At 45.1% G+C, this 15,735-nt stretch overlaps 12 non-coding genes across 12 annotated transcripts; all 12 read left to right on the forward strand.

Annotated features, from left to right (window-relative positions):
* The first annotated feature begins 1,093 nt into the window (after positions 1 to 1,093).
* On the forward strand, positions 1,094 to 1,284 carry LOC141237051 (U2 spliceosomal RNA). Its single transcript, XR_012302616.1, has one exon. It is a non-coding gene; the product is annotated as a U2 spliceosomal RNA (small nuclear RNA).
* A 1,122-nt stretch (positions 1,285 to 2,406) lies between these two features.
* LOC141237052 (U2 spliceosomal RNA) lies at positions 2,407 to 2,597 on the forward strand. The gene has a single exon (XR_012302617.1). It is a non-coding gene; the product is annotated as a U2 spliceosomal RNA (small nuclear RNA).
* Positions 2,598 to 3,718: 1,121 nt separating this feature from the next.
* On the forward strand, positions 3,719 to 3,909 carry LOC141237330 (U2 spliceosomal RNA). The gene has a single exon (XR_012302886.1). It is a non-coding gene; the product is annotated as a U2 spliceosomal RNA (small nuclear RNA).
* Positions 3,910 to 5,029: 1,120 nt separating this feature from the next.
* On the forward strand, positions 5,030 to 5,220 carry LOC141237350 (U2 spliceosomal RNA). The gene has a single exon (XR_012302905.1). It is a non-coding gene; the product is annotated as a U2 spliceosomal RNA (small nuclear RNA).
* Positions 5,221 to 6,342: 1,122 nt separating this feature from the next.
* On the forward strand, positions 6,343 to 6,532 carry LOC141237375 (U2 spliceosomal RNA). Its single transcript, XR_012302929.1, has one exon. It is a non-coding gene; the product is annotated as a U2 spliceosomal RNA (small nuclear RNA).
* A 1,122-nt stretch (positions 6,533 to 7,654) lies between these two features.
* Positions 7,655 to 7,845, forward strand: LOC141237308 (U2 spliceosomal RNA). The gene has a single exon (XR_012302864.1). It is a non-coding gene; the product is annotated as a U2 spliceosomal RNA (small nuclear RNA).
* Positions 7,846 to 8,966: 1,121 nt separating this feature from the next.
* Positions 8,967 to 9,157, forward strand: LOC141237053 (U2 spliceosomal RNA). Its single transcript, XR_012302618.1, has one exon. It is a non-coding gene; the product is annotated as a U2 spliceosomal RNA (small nuclear RNA).
* Positions 9,158 to 10,276: 1,119 nt separating this feature from the next.
* On the forward strand, positions 10,277 to 10,467 carry LOC141237351 (U2 spliceosomal RNA). The gene has a single exon (XR_012302906.1). It is a non-coding gene; the product is annotated as a U2 spliceosomal RNA (small nuclear RNA).
* Positions 10,468 to 11,589: 1,122 nt separating this feature from the next.
* Positions 11,590 to 11,779, forward strand: LOC141237371 (U2 spliceosomal RNA). Its single transcript, XR_012302925.1, has one exon. It is a non-coding gene; the product is annotated as a U2 spliceosomal RNA (small nuclear RNA).
* A 1,122-nt stretch (positions 11,780 to 12,901) lies between these two features.
* Positions 12,902 to 13,092, forward strand: LOC141237309 (U2 spliceosomal RNA). Its single transcript, XR_012302865.1, has one exon. It is a non-coding gene; the product is annotated as a U2 spliceosomal RNA (small nuclear RNA).
* Positions 13,093 to 14,213: 1,121 nt separating this feature from the next.
* On the forward strand, positions 14,214 to 14,404 carry LOC141237054 (U2 spliceosomal RNA). The gene has a single exon (XR_012302619.1). It is a non-coding gene; the product is annotated as a U2 spliceosomal RNA (small nuclear RNA).
* Positions 14,405 to 15,521: 1,117 nt separating this feature from the next.
* Positions 15,522 to 15,712, forward strand: LOC141237237 (U2 spliceosomal RNA). Its single transcript, XR_012302794.1, has one exon. It is a non-coding gene; the product is annotated as a U2 spliceosomal RNA (small nuclear RNA).
* The last annotated feature ends 23 nt before the right edge of the window (positions 15,713 to 15,735 follow it).

Here is a 15,735-nt window from a genome sequence, read left to right on the forward strand (position 1 = left end):
GAATTGAATTCAATGCTTTTTGTTCATTTTGCTTGTTTGTCGGATTTTGGGATGGACTCTTTGGCTTTGCTTTTCTTCTCCTCATTGGATTTTTCATGTTAAAAGTTGCAGAAGCCAGATGACAAGCTCATTTTGGTTCAACTTCAGCAACTGTGCATTGCATTGCCATGTAATGTAATGTAATGCAATGCTATCTATCTAGCTCTCCCTCTATACTTCCTTTTGGATAAACAGACATATTAGGCAAGCATTTTGGAGCTTTCACCTAAATAACTACAGGTGGTGAGATAAGCTGCACAATATAATTGACCTTTCAGTATATTGTTGCACACACACCATCTATTTAGCAAATGCCCTTGTTATCAACAGCAGCCTTTTAAACTCACCTGAGCTAACAGGTATGTGAGCTGGTTACTCTGCTGCGCTTAAAATTTCTTTTTTGGTTTGCTACAATGCCTTTTCTGAAACGTTGTCTCCCTCTGCTGGAACACTGACTTCTTTCATTTAATGCCTGCAGACTATAAAAGAGAAACCAACCCAAAAAGTTTGGTTGATTAGTCTGTGGCATTCTTTTAAACTGTTGCTTATGGCGGTCTCTGTGAGCTTCTCAGTGACATTCAGCCATCCAGGTATCCCGCCTGCAGTAGACGGAATGTGGCAATGGAACGCTGGCTGCGCGTGTCATAATAGGCTCTGAGCCTTTATATACCTGCGCACAGCAGCAGCCACCTTCAGTCTGCTGCTGGACAGCCAGCAGCAGCAGCAGCAGGAGAGGTAATTAATCAGCAACCCTCCTGCTAAGGGTAGACAGCTGCTCGTTCCACCCCCCCCCCGCCTTAATTGGTTCTCCTCCCTTCCAACGGTGTTGAGGCGGGTGGGAACAGCCGGGGGTTGAGGGTACTGTGCTAAAAGAGGTGGAGTTATGCAGATCTAAAACGCGTGGATTGCAGCAGCAGCAAGCCGAAAAGTGCAGGCATGTGAGGGATCTAGAGGTTGACAGCATGTCTTCTTAACGGGAGTCCAGGTGGCCATCTCCACAAATGGACTTTTCAGAATCCTTGGGTGGCACCGTAGTCGGAAACCAATTCTGGTTATCGCTTCTCGGCCTTTTGGCTAAGATCAAGTGTAGTATCTGTTCTTATCAGTTTAATATCTGATACGTCCCCTATCTGGGGACCATATATTAAATGGATTTTTAGAACAGGGAGATGGAAAAAGAGCTTGCTCTGTCCACTCCACGCATTGACCTGGTATTGCAGTATCTCCAGGACCGGTGCACCCCTTCTTTAATGCAGTTTCTAAAATCAGAAAGAATTGAATTCAATGCTTTTTGTTCATTTTGCTTGTTTGTCGGATTTTGGGATGGACTCTTTGGCTTTGCTTTTCTTCTCCTCATTGGATTTTTCATGTTAAAAGTTGCAGAAGCCAGATGACAAGCTCATTTTGGTTCAACTTCAGCAACTGTGCATTGCATTGCCATGTAATGTAATGTAATGCAATGCTATCTATCTAGCTCTCCCTCTATACTTCCTTTTGGATAAACAGACATATTAGGCAAGCATTTTGGAGCTTTCACCTAAATAACTACAGGTGGTGAGATAAGCTGCACAATATAATTGACCTTTCAGTATATTGTTGCACACACACCATCTATTTAGCAAATGCCCTTGTTATCAACAGCAGCCTTTTAAACTCACCTGAGCTAACAGGTATGTGAGCTGGTTACTCTGCTGCGCTTAAAATTTCTTTTTTGGTTTGCTACAATGCCTTTTCTGAAACGTTGTCTCCCTCTGCTGGAACACTGACTTCTTTCATTTAATGCCTGCAGACTATAAAAGAGAAACCAACCCAAAAAGTTTGGTTGATTAGTCTGTGGCATTCTTTTAAACTGTTGCTTATGGCGGTCTCTGTGAGCTTCTCAGTGACATTCAGCCATCCAGGTATCCCGCCTGCAGTAGACGGAATGTGGCAATGGAACGCTGGCTGCGCGTGTCATAATAGGCTCTGAGCCTTTATATACCTGCGCACAGCAGCAGCCACCTTCAGTCTGCTGCTGGACAGCCAGCAGCAGCAGCAGCAGGAGAGGTAATTAATCAGCAACCCTCCTGCTAAGGGTAGACAGCTGCTCGTTCCACCCCCCCTCCCCGCCTTAATTGGTTCTCCTCCCTTCCAACGGTGTTGAGGCGGGTGGGAACAGCCGGGGGTTGAGGGTACTGTGCTAAAAGAGGTGGAGTTATGCAGATCTAAAACGCGTGGATTGCAGCAGCAGCAAGCCGAAAAGTGCAGGCATGTGAGGGATCTAGAGGTTGACAGCATGTCTTCTTAACGGGAGTCCAGGTGGCCATCTCCACAAATGGACTTTTCAGAATCCTTGGGTGGCACCGTAGTCGGAAACCAATTCTGTTTATCGCTTCTCGGCCTTTTGGCTAAGATCAAGTGTAGTATCTGTTCTTATCAGTTTAATATCTGATACGTCCCCTATCTGGGGACCATATATTAAATGGATTTTTAGAACAGGGAGATGGAAAAAGAGCTTGCTCTGTCCACTCCACGCATTGACCTGGTATTGCAGTATCTCCAGGACCGGTGCACCCCTTCTTTAATGCAGTTTCTAAAATCAGAAAGAATTGAATTCAATGCTTTTTGTTCATTTTGCTTGTTTGTCGGATTTTGGGATGGACTCTTTGGCTTTGCTTTTCTTCTCCTCATTGGATTTTTCATGTTAAAAGTTGCAGAAGCCAGATGACAAGCTCATTTTGGTTCAACTTCAGCAACTGTGCATTGCATTGCCATGTAATGTAATGTAATGCAATGCTATCTATCTAGCTCTCCCTCTATACTTCCTTTTGGATAAACAGACATATTAGGCAAGCATTTTGGAGCTTTCACCTAAATAACTACAGGTGGTGAGATAAGCTGCACAATATAATTGACCTTTCAGTATATTGTTGCACACACACCATCTATTTAGCAAATGCCCTTGTTATCAACAGCAGCCTTTTAAACTCACCTGAGCTAACAGGTATGTGAGCTGGTTACTCTGCTGCGCTTAAAATTTCTTTTTTGGTTTGCTACAATGCCTTTTCTGAAACGTTGTCTCCCTCTGCTGGAACACTGACTTCTTTCATTTAATGCCTGCAGACTATAAAAGAGAAACCAACCCAAAAAGTTTGGTTGATTAGTCTGTGGCATTCTTTTAAACTGTTGCTTATGGCGGTCTCTGTGAGCTTCTCAGTGACATTCAGCCATCCAGGTATCCCGCCTGCAGTAGACGGAATGTGGCAATGGAACGCTGGCTGCGCGTGTCATAATAGGCTCTGAGCCTTTATATACCTGCGCACAGCAGCAGCCACCTTCAGTCTGCTGCTGGACAGCCAGCAGCAGCAGCAGCAGGAGAGGTAATTAATCAGCAACCCTCCTGCTAAGGGTAGACAGCTGCTCGTTCCACCCCCCCCCCCGCCTTAATTGGTTCTCCTCCCTTCCAACGGTGTTGAGGCGGGTGGGAACAGCCGGGGGTTGAGGGTACTGTGCTAAAAGAGGTGGAGTTATGCAGATCTAAAACGCGTGGATTGCAGCAGCAGCAAGCCGAAAAGTGCAGGCATGTGAGGGATCTAGAGGTTGACAGCATGTCTTCTTAACGGGAGTCCAGGTGGCCATCTCCACAAATGGACTTTTCAGAATCCTTGGGTGGCACCGTAGTCGGAAACCAATTCTGGTTATCGCTTCTCGGCCTTTTGGCTAAGATCAAGTGTAGTATCTGTTCTTATCAGTTTAATATCTGATACGTCCCCTATCTGGGGACCATATATTAAATGGATTTTTAGAACAGGGAGATGGAAAAAGAGCTTGCTCTGTCCACTCCACGCATTGACCTGATATTGCAGTATCTCCAGGACCGGTGCACCCCTTCTTTAATGCAGTTTCTAAAATCAGAAAGAATTGAATTCAATGCTTTTTGTTCATTTTGCTTGTTTGTCGGATTTTGGGATGGACTCTTTGGCTTTGCTTTTCTTCTCCTCATTGGATTTTTCATGTTAAAAGTTGCAGAAGCCAGATGACAAGCTCATTTTGGTTCAACTTCAGCAACTGTGCATTGCATTGCCATGTAATGTAATGTAATGCAATGCTATCTATCTAGCTCTCCCTCTATACTTCCTTTTGGATAAACAGACATATTAGGCAAGCATTTTGGAGCTTTCACCTAAATAACTACAGGTGGTGAGATAAGCTGCACAATATAATTGACCTTTCAGTATATTGTTGCACACACACCATCTATTTAGCAAATGCCCTTGTTATCAACAGCAGCCTTTTAAACTCGCCTGAGCTAACAGGTATGTGAGCTGGTTACTCTGCTGCGCTTAAAATTTCTTTTTTGGTTTGCTACAATGCCTTTTCTGAAACGTTGTCTCCCTCTGCTGGAACACTGACTTCTTTCATTTAATGCCTGCAGACTATAAAAGAGAAACCAACCCAAAAAGTTTGGTTGATTAGTCTGTGGCATTCTTTTAAACTGTTGCTTATGGCGGTCTCTGTGAGCTTCTCAGTGACATTCAGCCATCCAGGTATCCCGCCTGCAGTAGACGGAATGTGGCAATGGAACGCTGGCTGCGCGTGTCATAATAGGCTCTGAGCCTTTATATACCTGCGCACAGCAGCAGCCACCTTCAGTCTGCTGCTGGACAGCCAGCAGCAGCAGCAGCAGGAGAGGTAATTAATCAGCAACCCTCCTGCTAAGGGTAGACAGCTGCTCGTTCCACCCCCCCCCCGCCTTAATTGGTTCTCCTCCCTTCCAACGGTGTTGAGGCGGGTGGGAACAGCCGGGGGTTGAGGGTACTGTGCTAAAAGAGGTGGAGTTATGCAGATCTAAAACGCGTGGATTGCAGCAGCAGCAAGCCGAAAAGTGCAGGCATGTGAGGGATCTAGAGGTTGACAGCATGTCTTCTTAACGGGAGTCCAGGTGGCCATCTCCACAAATGGACTTTTCAGAATCCTTGGGTGGCACCGTAGTCGGAAACCAATTCTGGTTATCGCTTCTCGGCCTTTTTGCTAAGATCAAGTGTAGTATCTGTTCTTATCAGTTTAATATCTGATACGTCCCCTATCTGGGGACCATATATTAAATGGATTTTTAGAACAGGGAGATGGAAAAAGAGCTTGCTCTGTCCACTCCACGCATTGACCTGGTATTGCAGTATCTCCAGGACCGGTGCACCCCTTCTTTAATGCAGTTTCTAAAATCAGAAAGAATTGAATTCAATGCTTTTTGTTCATTTTGCTTGTTTGTCCGATTTTGGGATGGACTCTTTGGCTTTGCTTTTCTTCTCCTCATTGGATTTTTCATGTTAAAAGTTGCAGAAGCCAGATGACAAGCTCATTTTGGTTCAACTTCAGCAACTGTGCATTGCATTGCCATGTAATGTAATGTAATGCAATGCTATCTATCTAGCTCTCCCTCTATACTTCCTTTTGGATAAACAGACATATTAGGCAAGCATTTTGGAGCTTTCACCTAAATAACTACAGGTGGTGAGATAAGCTGCACAATATAATTGACCTTTCAGTATATTGTTGCACACACACCATCTATTTAGCAAATGCCCTTGTTATCAACAGCAGCCTTTTAAACTCACCTGAGCTAACAGGTATGTGAGCTGGTTACTCTGCTGCGCTTAAAATTTCTTTTTTGGTTTGCTACAATGCCTTTTCTGAAACGTTGTCTCCCTCTGCTGGAACACTGACTTCTTTCATTTAATGCCTGCAGACTATAAAAGAGAAACCAACCCAAAAAGTTTGGTTGATTAGTCTGTGGCATTCTTTTAAACTGTTGCTTATGGCGGTCTCTGTGAGCTTCTCAGTGACATTCAGCCATCCAGGTATCCCGCCTGCAGTAGACGGAATGTGGCAATGGAACGCTGGCTGCGCGTGTCATAATAGGCTCTGAACCTTTATATACCTGCGCACAGCAGCAGCCACCTTCAGTCTGCTGCTGGACAGCCAGCAGCAGCAGCAGCAGGAGAGGTAATTAATCAGCAACCCTCCTGCTAAGGATAGACAGCTGCTCGTTCCACCCCCCCCCCCCGCCTTAATTGGTTCTCCTCCCTTCCAACGGTGTTGAGGCGGGTGGGAACAGCCGGGGGTTGAGGGTACTGTGCTAAAAGAGGTGGAGTTATGCAGATGTAAAACGCGTGGATTGCAGCAGCAGCAAGCCGAAAAGTGCAGGCATGTGAGGGATCTAGAGGTTGACAGCATGTCTTCTTAACGGGAGTCAAGGTGGCCATCTCCACAAATGGACTTTTCAGAATCCTTGGGTGGCACCGTAGTCGGAAACCAATTCTGGTTATCGCTTCTCGGCCTTTTGGCTAAGATCAAGTGTAATATCTGTTCTTATCAGTTTAATATCTGATACGTCCCCTATCTGGGGACCATATATTAAATGGATTTTAGAACAGGGAGATGGAAAAAGAGCTTGCTCTGTCCACTCCACGCATTGACCTGGTATTGCAGTATCTCCAGGACCGGTGAACCCCTTCTTTAATGCAGTTTCTAAAATCAGAAAGAATTGAATTAAATGCTTTTTGTTCATTTTGCTTGTTTGTCGGATTTTGGGATGGACTCTTTGGCTTTGCTTTTCTTCTCCTCATTGGATTTTTCATGTTAAAAGTTGAAGAAGCCAGATGACAAGCTCATTTTGGTTCAACTTCAGCAACTGTGCATTGCATTGCCATGTAATGTAATGTAATGCAATGCTATCTATCTAGCTCTCCCTCTATACTTCCTTTTGGATAAACAGACATATTAGGCAAGCATTTTGGAGCTTTCACCTAAATAACTACAGGTGGTGAGATAAGCTGCACAATATAATTGACCTTTCAGTATATTGTTGCACACACACCATCTATTTAGCAAATGCCCTTGTTATCAACAGCAGCCTTTTAAACTCACCTGAGCTAACAGGTATGTGAGCTGGTTACTCTGCTGCGCTTAAAATTTCTTTTTTGGTTTGCTACAATGCCTTTTCTGAAACGTTGTCTCCCTCTGCTGGAACACTGACTTCTTTCATTTAATGCCTGCAGACTATAAAAGAGAAACCAACCCAAAAAGTTTGGTTGATTAGTCTGTGGCATTCTTTTAAACTGTTGCTTATGGCGGTCTCTGTGAGCTTCTCAGTGACATTCAGCCATCCAGGTATCCCGCCTGCAGTAGACGGAATGTGCCAATGGAACGCTGGCTGCGCGTGTCATAATAGGCTCTGAGCCTTTATATACCTGCGCACAGCAGCAGCCACCTTCAGTCTGCTGCTGGACAGCCAGCAGCAGCAGCAGCAGGAGAGGTAATTAATCAGCAACCCTCCTGCTAAGGGTAGACAGCTGCTCGTTCCACCCCCCCCCCCCGCCTTAATTGGTTCTCCTCCCTTCCAACGGTGTTGAGGCGGGTGGGAACAGCCGGGGGTTGAGGGTACTGTGCTAAAAGAGGTGGAGTTATGCAGATCTAAAACGCGTGGATTGCAGCAGCAGCAAGCCGAAAAGTGCAGGCATGTGAGGGATCTAGAGGTTGACAGCATGTCTTCTTAACGGGAGTCCAGGTGGCCATCTCCACAAATGGACTTTTCAGAATCCTTGGGTGGCACCGTAGTCGGAAACCAATTCTGGTTATCGCTTCTCGGCCTTTTGGCTAAGATCAAGTGTAGTATCTGCTCTTATCAGTTTAATATCTGATACGTCCCCTATCTGGGGACCATATATTAAATGGATTTTTAGAACAGGGAGATGGAAAAAGAGCTTGCTCTGTCCACTCCACGCATTGACCTGGTATTGCAGTATCTCCAGGACCGGTGCACCCCTTCTTTATTGCAGTTTCTAAAATCAGAAAGAATTGAATTCAATGCTTTTTGTTCATTTTGCTTGTTTGTCGGATTTTGGGATGGACTCTTTGGCTTTGCTTTTCTTCTCCTCATTGGATTTTTCATGTTAAAAGTTGCAGAAGCCAGATGACAAGCTCATTTTGGTTCAACTTCAGCAACTGTGCATTGCATTGCCATGTAATGTAATGTAATGCAATGCTATCTATCTAGCTCTCCCTCTATACTTCCTTTTGGATAAACAGACATATTAGGCAAGCATTTTGGAGCTTTCACCTAAATAACTACAGGTGGTGAGATAAGCTGCACAATATAATTGACCTTTCAGTATATTGTTGCACACACACCATCTATTTAGCAAATGCCCTTGTTATCAACAGCAGCCTTTTAAACTCACCTGAGCTAACAGGTATGTGAGCTGGTTACTCTGCTGCGCTTAAAATTTCTTTTTTGGTTTGCTACAATGCCTTTTCTGAAACGTTGTCTCCCTCTGCTGGAACACTGACTTCTTTCATTTAATGCCTGCAGACTATAAAAGAGAAACCAACCCAAAAAGTTTGGTTGATTAGTCTGTGGCATTCTTTTAAACTGTTGCTTATGGCGGTCTCTGTGAGCTTCTCAGTGACATTCAGCCATCCAGGTATCCCGCCTGCAGTAGACGGAATGTGGCAATGGAACGCTGGCTGCGCGTGTCATAATAGGCTCTGAGCCTTTATATACCTGCGCACAGCAGCAGCCACCTTCAGTCTGCTGCTGGACAGCCAGCAGCAGCAGCAGCAGGAGAGGTAATTAATCAGCAACCCTCCTGCTAAGGGTAGACAGCTGCTCGTTCCACCCCCCCCCCCGCCTTAATTGGTTCTCCTCCCTTCCAACGGTGTTGAGGCGGGTGGGAACAGCCGGGGGTTGAGGGTACTGTGCTAAAAGAGGTGGAGTTATGCAGATCTAAAACGCGTGGATTGCAGCAGCAGCAAGCCGAAAAGTGCAGGCATGTGAGGGATCTAGAGGTTGACAGCATGTCTTCTTAACGGGAGTCCAGGTGGCCATCTCCACAAATGGACTTTTCAGAATCCTTGGGTGGCACCGTAGTCGGAAACCAATTCTGGTTATCGCTTCTCGGCCTTTTGGCTAAGATCAAGTGTAGTATCTGTTCTTATCAGTTTAATATCTGATACGTCCCCTATCTGGGGACCATATATTAAATGGATTTTTAGAACAGGGAGATGGAAAAAGAGCTTGCTCTGTCCACTCCACGCATTGACCTGGTATTGCAGTATCTCCAGGACCGGTGCACCCCTTCTTTAATGCAGTTTCTAAAATCAGAAAGAATTGAATTCAATGCTTTTTGTTCATTTTGCTTGTTTGTCGGATTTTGGGATGGACTCTTTGGCTTTGCTTTTCTTCTCCTCATTGGATTTTTCATGTTAAAAGTTGCAGAAGCCAGATGACAAGCTCATTTTGGTTCAACTTCAGCAACTGTGCATTGCATTGCCATGTAATGTAATGTAATGCAATGCTATCTATCTAGCTCTCCCTCTATACTTCCTTTTGGATAAACAGACATATTAGGCAAGCATTTTGGAGCTTTCACCTAAATAACTACAGGTGGTGAGATAAGCTGCACAATATAATTGACCTTTCAGTATATTGTTGCACACACACCATCTATTTAGCAAATGCCCTTGTTATCAACAGCAGCCTTTTAAACTCACCTGAGCTAACAGGTATGTGAGCTGGTTACTCTGCTGCGCTTAAAATTTCTTTTTTGGTTTGCTACAATGCCTTTTCTGAAACGTTGTCTCCCTCTGCTGGAACACTGACTTCTTTCATTTAATGCCTGCAGACTATAAAAGAGAACCAACCCAAAAAGTTTGGTTGATTAGTCTGTGGCATTCTTTTAAACTGTTGCTTATGGCGGTCTCTGTGAGCTTCTCAGTGACATTCAGCCATCCAGGTATCCCGCCTGCAGTAGACGGAATGTGGCAATGGAACGCTGGCTGCGCGTGTCATAATAGGCTCTGAGCCTTTATATACCTGCGCACAGCAGCAGCCACCTTCAGTCTGCTGCTGGACAGCCAGCAGCAGCAGCAGCAGGAGAGGTAATTAATCAGCAACCCTCCTGCTAAGGGTAGACAGCTGCTCGTTCCACCCCCCCCCCGCCTTAATTGGTTCTCCTCCCTTCCAACGGTGTTGAGGCGGGTGGGAACAGCCGGGGGTTGAGGGTACTGTGCTAAAAGAGGTGGAGTTATGCAGATCTAAAACGCGTGGATTGCAGCAGCAGCAAGCCGAAAAGTGCAGGCATGTGAGGGATCTAGAGGTTGACAGCATGTCTTCTTAACGGGAGTCCAGGTGGCCATCTCCACAAATGGACTTTTCAGAATCCTTGGGTGGCACCGTAGTCGGAAACCAATTCTGGTTATCGCTTCTCGGCCTTTTTGCTAAGATCAAGTGTAGTATCTGTTCTTATCAGTTTAATATCTGATACGTCCCCTATCTGGGGACCATATATTAAATGGATTTTTAGAACAGGGAGATGGAAAAAGAGCTTGCTCTGTCCACTCCACGCATTGACCTGGTATTGCAGTATCTCCAGGACCGGTGCACCCCTTCTTTAATGCAGTTTCTAAAATCAGAAAGAATTGAATTCAATGCTTTTTGTTCATTTTGCTTGTTTGTCCGATTTTGGGATGGACTCTTTGGCTTTGCTTTTCTTCTCCTCATTGGATTTTTCATGTTAAAAGTTGCAGAAGCCAGATGACAAGCTCATTTTGGTTCAACTTCAGCAACTGTGCATTGCATTGCCATGTAATGTAATGTAATGCAATGCTATCTATCTAGCTCTCCCTCTATACTTCCTTTTGGATAAACAGACATATTAGGCAAGCATTTTGGAGCTTTCACCTAAATAACTACAGGTGGTGAGATAAGCTGCACAATATAATTGACCTTTCAGTATATTGTTGCACACACACCATCTATTTAGCAAATGCCCTTGTTATCAACAGCAGCCTTTTAAACTCACCTGAGCTAACAGGTATGTGAGCTGGTTACTCTGCTGCGCTTAAAATTTCTTTTTTGGTTTGCTACAATGCCTTTTCTGAAACGTTGTCTCCCTCTGCTGGAACACTGACTTCTTTCATTTAATGCCTGCAGACTATAAAAGAGAAACCAACCCAAAAAGTTTGGTTGATTAGTCTGTGGCATTCTTTTAAACTGTTGCTTATGGCGGTCTCTGTGAGCTTCTCAGTGACATTCAGCCATCCAGGTATCCCGCCTGCAGTAGACGGAATGTGGCAATGGAACGCTGGCTGCGCGTGTCATAATAGGCTCTGAACCTTTATATACCTGCGCACAGCAGCAGCCACCTTCAGTCTGCTGCTGGACAGCCAGCAGCAGCAGCAGCAGGAGAGGTAATTAATCAGCAACCCTCCTGCTAAGGATAGACAGCTGCTCGTTCCACCCCCCCCCCCCGCCTTAATTGGTTCTCCTCCCTTCCAACGGTGTTGAGGCGGGTGGGAACAGCCGGGGGTTGAGGGTACTGTGCTAAAAGAGGTGGAGTTATGCAGATGTAAAACGCGTGGATTGCAGCAGCAGCAAGCCGAAAAGTGCAGGCATGTGAGGGATCTAGAGGTTGACAGCATGTCTTCTTAACGGGAGTCAAGGTGGCCATCTCCACAAATGGACTTTTCAGAATCCTTGGGTGGCACCGTAGTCGGAAACCAATTCTGGTTATCGCTTCTCGGCCTTTTGGCTAAGATCAAGTGTAATATCTGTTCTTATCAGTTTAATATCTGATACGTCCCCTATCTGGGGACCATATATTAAATGGATTTTAGAACAGGGAGATGGAAAAAGAGCTTGCTCTGTCCACTCCACGCATTGACCTGGTATTGCAGTATCTCCAGGACCGGTGCACCCCTTCTTTAATGCAGTTTCTAAAATCAGAAAGAATTGAATTAAATGCTTTTTGTTCATTTTGCTTGTTTGTCGGATTTTGGGATGGACTCTTTGGCTTTGCTTTTCTTCTCCTCATTGGATTTTTCATGTTAAAAGTTGAAGAAGCCAGATGACAAGCTCATTTTGGTTCAACTTCAGCAACTGTGCATTGCATTGCCATGTAATGTAATGTAATGCAATGCTATCTATCTAGCTCTCCCTCTATACTTCCTTTTGGATAAACAGACATATTAGGCAAGCATTTTGGAGCTTTCACCTAAATAACTACAGGTGGTGAGATAAGCTGCACAATATAATTGACCTTTCAGTATATTGTTGCACACACACCATCTATTTAGCAAATGCCCTTGTTATCAACAGCAGCCTTTTAAACTCACCTGAGCTAACAGGTATGTGAGCTGGTTACTCTGCTGCGCTTAAAATTTCTTTTTTGGTTTGCTACAATGCCTTTTCTGAAACGTTGTCTCCCTCTGCTGGAACACTGACTTCTTTCATTTAATGCCTGCAGACTATAAAAGAGAAACCAACCCAAAAAGTTTGGTTGATTAGTCTGTGGCATTCTTTTAAACTGTTGCTTATGGCGGTCTCTGTGAGCTTCTCAGTGACATTCAGCCATCCAGGTATCCCGCCTGCAGTAGACGGAATGTGCCAATGGAACGCTGGCTGCGCGTGTCATAATAGGCTCTGAGCCTTTATATACCTGCGCACAGCAGCAGCCACCTTCTGTCTGCTGCTGGACAGCCAGCAGCAGCAGCAGCAGGAGAGGTAATTAATCAGCAACCCTCCTGCTAAGGGTAGACAGCTGCTCGTTCCACCCCCCCCCCCCGCCTTAATTGGTTCTCCTCCCTTCCAACGGTGTTGAGGCGGGTGGGAACAGCCGGGGGTTGAGGGTACTGTGCTAAAAGAGGTGGAGTTATGCAGATCTAAAACGCGTGGATTGCAGCAGCAGCAAGCCGAAAAGTGCAGGCATGTGAGGGATCTAGAGGTTGACAGCATGTCTTCTTAACGGGAGTCCAGGTGGCCATCTCCACAAATGGACTTTTCAGAATCCTTGGGTGGCACCGTAGTCGGAAACCAATTCTGGTTATCGCTTCTCGGCCTTTTGGCTAAGATCAAGTGTAGTATCTGCTCTTATCAGTTTAATATCTGATACGTCCCCTATCTGGGGACCATATATTAAATGGATTTTTAGAACAGGGAGATGGAAAAAGAGCTTGCTCTGTCCACTCCACGCATTGACCTGGTATTGCAGTATCTCCAGGACCGGTGCACCCCTTCTTTATTGCAGTTTCTAAAATCAGAAAGAATTGAATTCAATGCTTTTTGTTCATTTTGCTTGTTTGTCGGATTTTGGGATGGACTCTTTGGCTTTGCTTTTCTTCTCCTCATTGGATTTTTCATGTTAAAAGTTGCAGAAGCCAGATGACAAGCTCATTTTGGTTCAACTTCAGCAACTGTGCATTGCATTGCCATGTAATGTAATGTAATGCAATGCTATCTATCTAGCTCTCCCTCTATACTTCCTTTTGGATAAACAGACATATTAGGCAAGCATTTTGGAGCTTTCACCTAAATAACTACAGGTGGTGAGATAAGCTGCACAATATAATTGACCTTTCAGTATATTGTTGCACACACACCATCTATTTAGCAAATGCCCTTGTTATCAACAGCAGCCTTTTAAACTCACCTGAGCTAACAGGTATGTGAGCTGGTTACTCTGCTGCGCTTAAAATTTCTTTTTTGGTTTGCTACAATGCCTTTTCTGAAACGTTGTCTCCCTCTGCTGGAACACTGACTTCTTTCATTTAATGCCTGCAGACTATAAAAGAGAAACCAACCCAAAAAGTTTGGTTGATTAGTCTGTGGCATTCTTTTAAACTGTTGCTTATGGCGGTCTCTGTGAGCTTCTCAGTGACATTCAGCCATCCAGGTATCCCGCCTGCAGTAGACGGAATGTGGCAATGGAACGCTGGCTGCGCGTGTCATAATAGGCTCTGAGCCTTTATATACCTGCGCACAGCAGCAGCCACCTTCAGTCTGCTGCTGGACAGCCAGCAGCAGCAGCAGCAGGAGAGGTAATTAATCAGCAACCCTCCTGCTAAGGGTAGACAGCTGCTCGTTCCACCCCCCCCCCCGCCTTAATTGGTTCTCCTCCCTTCCAACGGTGTTGAGGCGGGTGGGAACAGCCGGGGGTTGAGGGTACTGTGCTAAAAGAGGTGGAGTTATGCAGATCTAAAACGCGTGGATTGCAGCAGCAGCAAGCCGAAAAGTGCAGGCATGTGAGGGATCTAGAGGTTGACAGCATGTCTTCTTAACGGGAGTCCAGGTGGCCATCTCCACAAATGGACTTTTCAGAATCCTTGGGTGGCACCGTAGTCGGAAACCAATTCTGGTTATCGCTTCTCGGCCTTTTGGCTAAGATCAAGTGTAGTATCTGTTCTTATCAGTTTAATATCTGATACGTCCCCTATCTGGGGACCATATATTAAATGGATTTTTAGAACAGGGAGATGGAAAAAGAGCTTGCTCTGTCCACTCCACGCATTGACCTGGTATTGCAGTATCTCCAGGACCGGTGCACCCCTTCTTTAATGCAGTTTCTAAAATCAGAAAGAATTGAATTCAATGCTTTTTGTTCATTTTGCTTGTTTGTCGGATTTTGGGATGGACTCTTTGGCTTTGCTTTTCTTCTCCTCATTGGATTTTTCATGTTAAAAGTTGCAGAAGCCAGATGACAAGCTCATTTTGGTTCAACTTCAGCAACTGTGCATTGCATTGCCATGTAATGTAATGTAATGCAATGCTATCTATCTAGCTCTCCCTCTATACTTCCTTTTGGATAAACAGACATATTAGGCAAGCATTTTGGAGCTTTCACCTAAATAACTACAGGTGGTGAGATAAGCTGCACAATATAATTGACCTTTCAGTATATTGTTGCACACACACCATCTATTTAGCAAATGCCCTTGTTATCAACAGCAGCCTTTTAAACTCACCTGAGCTAACAGGTATGTGAGCTGGTTACTCTGCTGCGCTTAAAATTTCTTTTTTGGTTTGCTACAATGCCTTTTCTGAAACGTTGTCTCCCTCTGCTGGAACACTGACTTCTTTCATTTAATGCCTGCAGACTATAAAAGAGAACCAACCCAAAAAGTTTGGTTGATTAGTCTGTGGCATTCTTTTAAACTGTTGCTTATGGCGGTCTCTGTGAGCTTCTCAGTGACATTCAGCCATCCAGGTATCCCGCCTGCAGTAGACGGAATGTGGCAATGGAACGCTGGCTGCGCGTGTCATAATAGGCTCCGAGCCTTTATATACCTGCGCACAGCAGCAGCCACCTTCAGTCTGCTGCTGGACAGCCAGCAGCAGCAGCAGGAGAGGTAATTAATCAGCAACCCTCCTGCTAAGGGTAGACAGCTGCTCGTTCCACCCCCCCCCCCGCCTTAATTGGTTCTCCTCCCTTCCAACGGTGTTGAGGCGGGTGGGAACAGCCGGGGGTTGAGGGTACTGTGCTAAAAGAGGTGGAGTTATGCAGATCTAAAACGCGTGGATTGCAGCAGCAGCAAGCCGAAAAGTGCAGGCATGTGAGGGATCTAGAGGTTGACAGCATGTCTTCTTAACGGGAGTCCAGGTGGCCATCTCCACAAATGGACTTTTCAGAATCCTTGGGTGGCACCGTAGTCGGAAACCAATTCTGGTTATCGCTTCTCGGCCTTTTGGCTAAGATCAAGTGTAGTATCTGTTCTTATCAGTTTAATATCTGATACGTCCCCTAACTGGGGACCATATATTAAATGGATTTTTAGAACAGGGAGATGGAAAAAGAGCTTGCTCTGTCCACTCCACGCATTGACCTGGTATTGCAGTATCTCCAGGACCGGTGCACCCCTTCTTTAATGCAGTTTCTAAAATCA

This window comes from Phyllobates terribilis, unplaced genomic scaffold (assembly GCF_046119375.1).
Source record: "Phyllobates terribilis strain yellow unplaced genomic scaffold, ASM4611937v1 Scaffold_729__1_contigs__length_748246, whole genome shotgun sequence".
NCBI classification, from domain to species: domain Eukaryota; kingdom Metazoa; phylum Chordata; class Amphibia; order Anura; family Dendrobatidae; genus Phyllobates; species Phyllobates terribilis.